The 9,722-nt window shown below is 42.6% G+C and overlaps 1 pseudogene; it reads left to right on the top strand.

The window, feature by feature from the left end:
* Positions 1-2,996: 2,996 nt before the first annotated feature.
* On the top strand, positions 2,997-9,159 carry LOC143665800 (arf-GAP with GTPase, ANK repeat and PH domain-containing protein 3-like; annotated as a pseudogene).
* Positions 9,160-9,722: the final 563 nt, after the last annotated feature.

Below are 9,722 nucleotides of genomic sequence, written 5' to 3' on the forward strand. Positions count from 1 at the left end.
GAGATTTTAGATTTGTGAGCTTCTGTAATCTCTGTTATTTAAGCAAGTTTCAGTAGATTTTCTACTATGGCATTAAAGATCATTCTACATAACACATTGCCCAATGCTTACATTGTCTCCTTGATTTTAGGGCCAATAGAAGCTCTCACTGAGTTAGGAAATATAGCCTGTTACAATGTTTCCTTTTTCTATGATGCCCCTCTTCAAGACCTCTTCACCAAGACAAATTCCTGTGCTTTTTCATAGTTCAATTCTGGAGCCTCAAACCCTGAGTTAGAGTCTTCTTTCCCTGGACTGCTGAAGTCCCTGCAATCTGGAGCTTGGGAAGGTTCTAGGGTGACCAAAGAATTGCCGTATACCATGCTCAGAGCTTTCAAATCAAAGCAACCAGGGCAGGCACTGATCCTGTTGAAAATGACAAATTAAAACAAATCCCAGAGCTTTCTTCTCTAAGAACATAAGACATGTTTTCTTTTTGAACATTTCACTGCACTGTCTTCAGAATCAAGCACTCTAAAGAATGTTATTATACCTTGAGCTTCTTGACACATTTCCTAATAATTTGAAGCTTCTGACATTTATACAATAAAAGATTGCGCTCCTGGAAAAAAAAAATCAATGAATCTTTGGCAATCGTCCTAAATCTATAGAGATTAAATTCCCTTCCCAGACATTGCTATTCCATATCAAACACAGACTCATGCAGTATAATTAAGATAGTCGTAGAACCATATATTTCATGCCCTAGCTGTCTGCTTTAAACTACCTTGGGAAGTTCAGAAATAATAGGGAAGCTACATCTTTACCAGAGTAATTACATTTGCTAAGCAGAATGGAATGAGTAAGAGCTATGTAAAATAAATAAATAAATCTACCAGAAAATCAAGAACTTCTACACTCATCCTGATCTATAAACTTTATTGATAATAAAAAGGAAAAAAAAGGAAAGAAAAAAAAACAGAAGGAAAGAAGAAAAAATGCTCAACTACAGTTACCACTCCCAAGGGAATGGCAGCTATTATCCCCTATTGCGTTGGTACTTACCATACAGAGACTGAACAATTCATACAGAAAAATAAACCATAACATTCCTGTTTATTATTACTTTAGCTGAGAGGTGGTGACATTAAACAGTTCTGCACTGCTGCTATAAATCAGCAGGCTGGAGATGTTCTCAGCATGGGGCCAGGACTCCTTGGAAACCACTCTCATCAAAGCAACCAGCTGTCAGAATACTTCAAATTAAACTGTTATTGCAGTAGTATTCATTAGTCAGTTACTGGCTATTAAGATATTTTTATATCGGCACCATTGACATTGGCTGTTGCTTTTTAATATGCAAGTTATATATAAACGTGATTCAGTGGCTCACGTGAGAATGACAGACTCTATTAGAGTTTGCTGTCCCCTGTCTAAAGGCTGCAGCAAAGGGCTCCTGTCTTATCTGTGAGCACATAAATTGCTCAGGGAGGTTGGACATTTGTTCTGGTGGCTGGGGTGGAGAGAGGGGTCATAATAATATATTTCAACACTAGTATTTGCCCAGCAAAGTGATAGCTCAAAATCAGAAATTATAACTCTTAAAGCTGTTACTGAGCCCCTGGGGACAGTGGTTTATGCTCCTCCAGCCTGGCGGTGTAGATTTCCATTTCATCTGTGTTGCCGGGCACATGTTTAACCTTGCATGAAATCCAGAATCAAGCCCAGGATGTAAAATGGGGTGTGAGGAGAAGAGGAAACTCAGTATACAGGCTCTGATAGAAAGAAAAAAATAGTATGACAAGAGTTGGGTTCTTTTTAAGTAAACAGTGTCTTTAGTGTTTGGAAAAGTTCTTAAGCCTCAGTTTAGTTTCCTGGCAAATTTCACCTCAATCATATTATTTCAACTAGAAAACTATGCACTAAATACTCACTAGCCTATTACAATTGATATATTACCTGTATACATACCACAAACTCATTTGCACCTAGAAATCACAAGACGTACTTTTCCCTCCCCCCGCAGTCCTTTACACCTGGTATAGAGCTAATATTAGTCTTTTAGTTGAAATGGAGACTATTTAGTCTAAATTGTTTTATTATGTAGGTGAAAAAAAAAGTGAGACTCAGTTAGGTGACTGGGTCTTAATTTTGTTTTCTGAAACTTCTTGGACCCCCCACCCCCACCCCACTCCACCTAGAAGATAAGCCATTTCCTGATGTACACATCCACAAAGATGCCAGCGGACTGTACATAAAGAATCCAGTCTCTCTTGTGAGAAAGTGTGGGATTCGGCATCCTCCTGGGCTCACATCCTCAGCTCCCCAGGCTTCAGTCTGGGGGTGGGACGTGGTTTGGTGCACTGGAGCTGCCTTGCCCCAGCTCCCAAGAGCCAGTTGTTAAATTCTCAGGAACTCCGTGGGCTCCTGACAGCTCTCAGTGAGCAGCTTGAACTGGGGGACGGCGGGATTTATTTATACCACACTGCAAATCATGGGTTTGGGGTTTTCTTTTTCCTTCTGGAGATCTGGTTCTTAATCATTTAGCAGCACACCTCTGGTGTGCAGCTGAGTCTCCTTAGCAACAGCCAGACCCTGGAGCCTGTGTCCCGGTAACGAGCACTGCCATCACTGACCCCTTAAATTCCTTCCTTAAGCAAACGTTTATTGAGTGCCGACCATATTTCAGGCACTTTGGCCACCCCTTCCATTGCGCTGCAAGGGAAGGGCTATTCAGCTCACCCTCTGCCATGTGCGCCACAGTACAGACCTGGATCTGCCTGGAAGAAGGAGTAGGACATTTCTAAATCTCCCAGAGGGGCCCATCTGAGAGCTAGGAGCCACTGGAGAGGGTCTACATGTAAGCCTGTGTCTGCCAAGAGGGACATTTTTTCCAAATGTACCTAAAGGGACCTTGTGGACCCAAAGGCTCTGCAAATATTAAGGACATGGCAGTGAGTAAGTCAGATGAGCTATTGGCTGCCCAGCTTACCTTCCAGTGAGGGAGCAAAGCAAGCATGACAATTTGTGAAAGCAACAGCCCCAAGAAGAGAAAGAAGGAGGTGAGGGAGAGGGGAAGAGCTCAGGACAGGCCACTCTGCTCTCTGGGTAAGGAACACTCGAAGTAGAGAACTGGAGAAAACACTGAGTGGAGAGTGAGCTTATACTTCCTGAAGAACAGTCCCGTGTGACTGGAGCAGAGTCAGCCATGTGGGGGCAGGAGGTGAGTGAGGGGCACAGATGCAGGCGGGGGCCTTTGTTGTCCACAGAAAGTTTGGATTTTACTCTGTGCGCAGTGAGAAGCTAGTGGAATGTCTTAATAAGATCAATGATTTGCCTTTTTAGAAGTTTACTTGGATTTGTGCATGGAAATTAGACTGTAGAAGTAAGAGACTGGATGCCCTTCACCCCAGGCCTGAGGGTGCATTTTCCAGACAGTGCTGCTTCCTTGTGTTTTGATTTTTAAATGTATTTTCAAATCCTTCTCCTGAAACCCAGCCCAGATCTCCTGGCTCAATCACAACTCAACAGACCAAGATCCAGCTTCAGCCCTTGCAAAGCCTTCGTGTTTGGTTTTCCTTGAGTTATTTCTAGAATACTGTTTTATTAAAAACATGTCATGGTGTGAATACTGGAATAACTCAAAAAGTTATTTAAGGAGCACAGGACAACAAAAACTGAGCACCAGGACAAAGGGAAAATATGCCTGCCACAAGCTGGGCCTGACTCTGTGTTTGAGAGATCACATTTGAGTTACTATGAAGATGATCGTTCTGCTCCTTACAGGGCTGAGAGTTTCTTCTTCTAAGTCAGTGCTTCTCAATCCTGGAGGCATGTTGGAATCACCTGGAGTCTTTTAAAAATTACCAATGACCAAGTTTAATTCCAAGAGTTTCTGATTTCATTTCTCTTTGGAGGAATTAAAGCAGTGGAGTGTCGAAAAGCTACCCAAGGAATTCTAATGGATAACCATGACTGAAATCATGGTTCTAAATGCCCGAACATTCGGCCAGTAGGAAAGAAAAATGATGATGGACTCTTTATGGAGTAACAGCATAACACTGCTCACCTTTGAATCTGGAATGATGATTCCCTCCCCCATACCCACCCCACGAAGGATTTAGATGCACAGCTGCTTTAGCAATAGAGATCCTAAATAGCAAAAGGGCCTGTTTCTAGAATTTAGGGTATGAGTTAAGCCTAGTTGTCAGCCATCCCAAAAAATAGATGTCAGCCATCTCAAACAGTAGACTTCTAGAAGTGCCTATTGGCTTACTAGAGATTGACTCGCTCTTAACCAATTTAGAAATGTGAATCTAAGGCGGAACATGTGAGAGAACTTTCCTATAGTACCATGTGCCATGAGATACTCAGACCTTGAATGCAAGCACACCCAAATAAATATTAGAGGAGAAGCTCTCTTGCCATTTGTACCATCTGACCCCAGTATCTCTCCACCATCCATAGAGGCCTCCTTTCAAGTGTCACTTCTTTTCACTTCTCTTTCGTAAAACTATCATATTCAGCAGAACCTCCTGTTTTCTCAAATATTTATTTTATGTAAGATCTAGCTACTGATGGAAATATAGGAGAAAAGGGCTTTTAATTCTTTCTTTTTTAATTTGTAGAGGGATTTTGAGAGTGTCGAAGAGTAGGATTGTTCTTTTCTCATGAAGTAAATATTTGCCAAAATGGATCAGGGAAACACTGTGCAATAGTGTGGAAGCAGGTATTTTCTGCCTGCCACAACACTTTTCAGCCTGTTTATTTTGAGTCACTTGGGCACCATGCTTCTAGCTAAACAACAACTTCAGACAGAATCCCACTTTTCATGATGAAATCATTGTCATTGCTTAAGAAAAAAAATGGCTTATTCTCAGAAAATGAAAATTGGTTCTAACCATTTATTCCTTAGTAACTAACCTTGTGCCATGCTAATGAAAATATAACGGTACATGGAAGAATATTTTCATAAGGCTTATAAATATCTCCCAAACAGATTCTTTTAATTTTTAGAAGTCTCACGATAACTCTCTTTAAAGACTCTGGCAAACCACTCTTCTAAATGTAAGTGAAATCCAGCTCACTGTGAAGAAAGGATCTTTTCACAAAGAGCTAGCAGTCATCTACATTCTGTCCATCCAATCACTGTACATGGACTTTTTTTTGTTTTGTTTTATGTTGAGCCCCAAAGGACAAAACAAAGATAAAGTTGAGCACAAAGCAGTCACTATTTGCTGGAGAGTAAGAAACTGGTTATCTGCAAGGGAGGCTATTTGAATGCAGTCGCCTCACTGGCTTACTTGCCCCTTGTAAAGACGGCGTTGGCCTTTTTGCACACTTTTGGAGAAAATCTTATTCATTGTGTTGCCACATCCGTGAAATCGAGCTCTTTGATGAAGCCGGTGCCCTTTGCTTCCCTATCAGGCAGCTGAGGAAGGACAGTCATATCTCAGGGCTGTGAGTGATGTCACTGAAAGGTGAGCTGCTAAAAAGAAAACAAACAAAAAAAAAAACACCAGTGGGCTCACACTGCATTCTCTTCAATGTCAGGGCTAGGTTGGATTACTTACTCTTGGAGTGACAATGCTATGCTGGAACAAAAGGTGCTAACTGCCAGGAAACCGAACTGCGATAGAAAAGCTAAGTATGCCAGCTGAGGGTCTTCTCTTTTGTTCTGTTGCTCTCACCAAGAGAAATTTATCCCTGAAAATAAAACACTAAGGCAGAGGAGAAAACAGAGGAACAGTGTTGAAGACCTTCGTTTATTTTCGAAATTGCTAACACTTCTATCTCAAAACTGTAATCGCAATCTTTGAGGAGGCATTAAACTTATTCCTACCTTAACCGATAGCAGAAATAGTTCTCCGTTTTTGGGGTGCACATCCTCCATTAAAAAATCGCTGGAGGCTTTCTTTAGAAGCCGCCCCATTTTAGAATAATAACTTTTAAGTGTATGTTATTCTTAAACTCAGCATAAAAGAAATTTTGAAATATTGCCATTACCAATGATACAGGCATATACCATTTAAACCCTCTCAGTTGCCATTTCAAATTTCTGAGGACCATTTTGTTTTTCTTTCCCTGATTCTAGCATCTTCAAAGTTAATTATTCACTTTGTGAATTTTCAGGATTCTTTGTTCCTTTTCTTTTTCTCTCCTGCAGCATTATCTTGCCCTCACTGTTCACTTTCATTGTGCCAAAGGCACGTCAAGGACATAAGAGTCAAACCAGCCAACTTGGCTCCTCTGAAACAGGTTTGGCAAAGGATTTAATGGGTAAGGAAGTCCTGGGAATTATTAGCTGAAATGGGGATTTCAATGCTGCATGGATTTTTTTTTTTGCTTGTTTTCTCTGCTCTCACCATTTCCCATCCAAAAGTAGAAGTGAAAGCTAACTGTTTTATGTATTAACATCTGGACACAATGTAGGCTATGTATACAATAGGATGACTGTGAAGCTGTTTGGACTGATGGAACATCTGGTGGAAAAGAGGGGTTTTGAAATTTGTCTAAACTATAGATGCTGTCATTTTTATTTTTCTATCCAGTGTTTGTAAAAGATTGGTATTTTGTACATTGTTGACATAAATCATATATGAAAATCACATGGAGACATTTTCTTAAAACATACAAATGTAGTGTCTAAGCCCATGGGCTCTGATTCAGTTTCTGGATGTGGCTGTGGCATGTACGCTTTTTAAAACTTTCCCAGGTCATTCTGAACTAGACCTCTGGTTGAGAAGCAGTAGCATAAAGAATAATTTTTATATTATTCATATATTTTGAAGAGCAGTGTTTCTACACACAGATTATAAAAACTGACTCAAGAAGAAATAGAAACTCTCAACAGAGCTACAACAAGTAAAGCAGTTAAATCACTCACCAAAAACTTTCCATCAAAGAAAAGTCCTGGACCATCATTTCACTGATGAATTCTACCAAACACTAAAAAAGTAACACCAATTCCATGCCAATTCTTCCAAAAAATTCAAGAGGAGGGGACACTTCCTCATTCCTTGAGGCCAGCATTTCCCAGATATCAAAGTCAGATAAAGACAGCACAAAAAGAAAATTACATGCCAATTTCCCTTATGAATATAGATGCGAAACTTCCTAACAAAATTCTGGAAAACTGAATATAGAAGTTATTAAAGAAGATTATACTCCATGACCAAGAGGCATTTTATCTATAAGTATGGTTCAACATACGAAAAGCAACGTAATACACCACATTAATAGATCAAAAAGGGAAAAAACACTATATAATCAATCTAGTAGATGCAGAAAAGGCATTTGACAGAATTCAACACCCTTTCCCCTCACCAACAGCTTGCACTGAAGAGACCTAGGCCTCCTGGCCTCAGGCCGAGCCCCTGGGGTGCCAGTTCTTGGGCCTGCAGTAGCCTGGCATAAGGATAGGAGTGGCAGGTGCCCGCAGGTGGCTTAGGGCCCTGGACCCATTTCTTGCCTCAGGCCAAGGGGTCCCAGGAGTGGCAGTGCCCGAAAGACTGTGGGCCTCTCTGATTGGAGTCTGGCAAAACTGAGACCGTTGAGTGAAAATCAGGACCTACCTGGTGAAGACTGGTTTGTGCACAGCCAGGGGTGGTCCTTGAGGCACAGGTGCTGGCACTTAAAGTGCGCATTGTGGGGCACCTGCCTAGGGGGGAGACGCCCGGCCCTAGTGCATCCCTACCCGACAGGGACCTAAGTCCAGGATTAGTTCCTTGGAGGAGGTCAGTTTAAGAAGGTGGCTGTGGTGGATGGTCAACGTTATTGCTGCCCACCTGAGATGCCCCAGTGAGTTACAATTTCCCACCAGTGTGGACACTGAGATCTCCGTGTTTCCCCAGCTGATAAAGTCAGCTTCGAGTCGGTGTGTGATGACTCCCTGCTGAGGTGCCCATGGCCCTGTACCGATGAGAGTACCATCCCCATCACAGGCCCTGTTGAAGTAGAGCAAAGAGTCCCTCAATAAGAAGTGGAAGGAAAAAATGCATGACGCTTTACGACAATAAGCTGCTTCACTACCACCCCAGCTGCGTAATTACATACAGAACTTCCATGGCAGAGGAGACTGACCTACTGCAGACAATAGCGAGGTGCCAGTGAAGGAGCTGTCCTGAGCCACCCCTGCCGCAGCCCCAGGCACCAGCCCCACACTGACGAGCAGGCCTCTGAGCACAGTGACACACAACTGGGCATAGGCACAGATGCAGGTAAATTACTTGAATTTGTCATAGTGTCCCTTACTGGGCAAATATCGCCCTTCGAGGCCTCCAGTGCAGAGAAGCAGGAGCTGTGGGTGCAGAGTGAGCAGGATCAGACTGTGGCCAGTCTGCAGGGCTGCTTCAGCGCAGTGCCAGGAACTAGACTCTGCTAGGGAAGCAAAATGCAACGCTGGCTATGCAAGCTGTCTGTACTGTTTGAGGCAACAGTGTCTGTACTGACCATGATGCACTCAGTCCAGACTGTGCCAGCCAGAATTGAGCTGATGCGTATTTAGTGCTCCAGAATCCACCAGCATCTGGAGACTTGCCTGTCTCGTGTGCATTCACTTGACCTCAGTGACTGGCCATGAGCTGTCATGATGATGATGGGCAGTGCCCTACACAACAGTGACTGGGAGAGAGCCCTGGATGGATATGCAAAACCTGGGACTGAAGCTTTCAGAGTGAAGACATATTGGATATGTGCTAAATTCAAGCAGAAGCTCTTCTTGGCACCCATGCCAAGTTTGATGTACCTTTAGGGTAGCAACTGCTTTGGGCTGTGGTGGACGATGACCTGTGACTGCTGTAATGCAGCTGGCCCACAGATCCAAGGAGGAAGTCAATGAGACATATGGGAGTAGAGATGGGCAAACAGCTCTGCATCTCTCTAGTGTCGTGGCCAATATGCAGTTGCTCATGGAGTGGACATGAGAAGTCAGGATGCCCAAAGCCTGACTTGATCCAATGAGGCTACCCCGGAGAGAGCTGCAGTTAAGCCTCCAGCCCAAACAGAGGGCCCACCAATGGCACCAATACCTCTGTTGAGCTGCACTGGGGTCCTAGCCTCTATAGGGCCCAGGAATTATCAGAAGGACTGTATGTTCAGGGGACATTCTCCCTCCAGGCACTTGGAGCAATGAAAACACAGAGACTGCAAATTAGAGACGTGCAGAAAAGAGGAAATTAGGAAGAGTTTTTAAGAGGAGAAGAGATGAATGGAAAAGATCAAAGAGATCAGAAGAGAAGTTTAGGATTTAAGCTACAGCAGAAGGGAGTGCAAATTTTGAGGCCTCTGCTCTATAACAGCCATTGAAAAAGGACAAGACTCTGTGGAGGTAACTTTGAAGAGAGGGAAGCAGGGCCTTTCCCTTCTTCCAGATTCCTACCTTTTAGTGTCAATCCCTTTCAAGCCTTCATTATAAAATGAAAAATGGATAGGACACAATGTGAGGGGTACTGGATAAAAGACATAAGGAAGTGATCTGTAATTCCCATGTAAAAATTGGACATTGGAGCATTTATGCTTGTGTACATATTTTGTGTATATGTATAATGAGCCAATAAATGAGACTGTGTGTGTGAGAAAAAATTCAACACCCTTTCATTATTAAATACTCAGAAAATGAGGAATTTAAAGGAACAGCCTTAAAATGAAAGAGCCTATTTATGAAAAATGCATAGCTAACCAACCAAATACTCATTGGTAAAAGAGTAAAGCATTTCTACCAAGATCAGATACAAGACAAGGAG

This window comes from Tamandua tetradactyla, chromosome 21 (assembly GCF_023851605.1).
Source record: "Tamandua tetradactyla isolate mTamTet1 chromosome 21, mTamTet1.pri, whole genome shotgun sequence".
Taxonomy (NCBI): domain Eukaryota; kingdom Metazoa; phylum Chordata; class Mammalia; order Pilosa; family Myrmecophagidae; genus Tamandua; species Tamandua tetradactyla.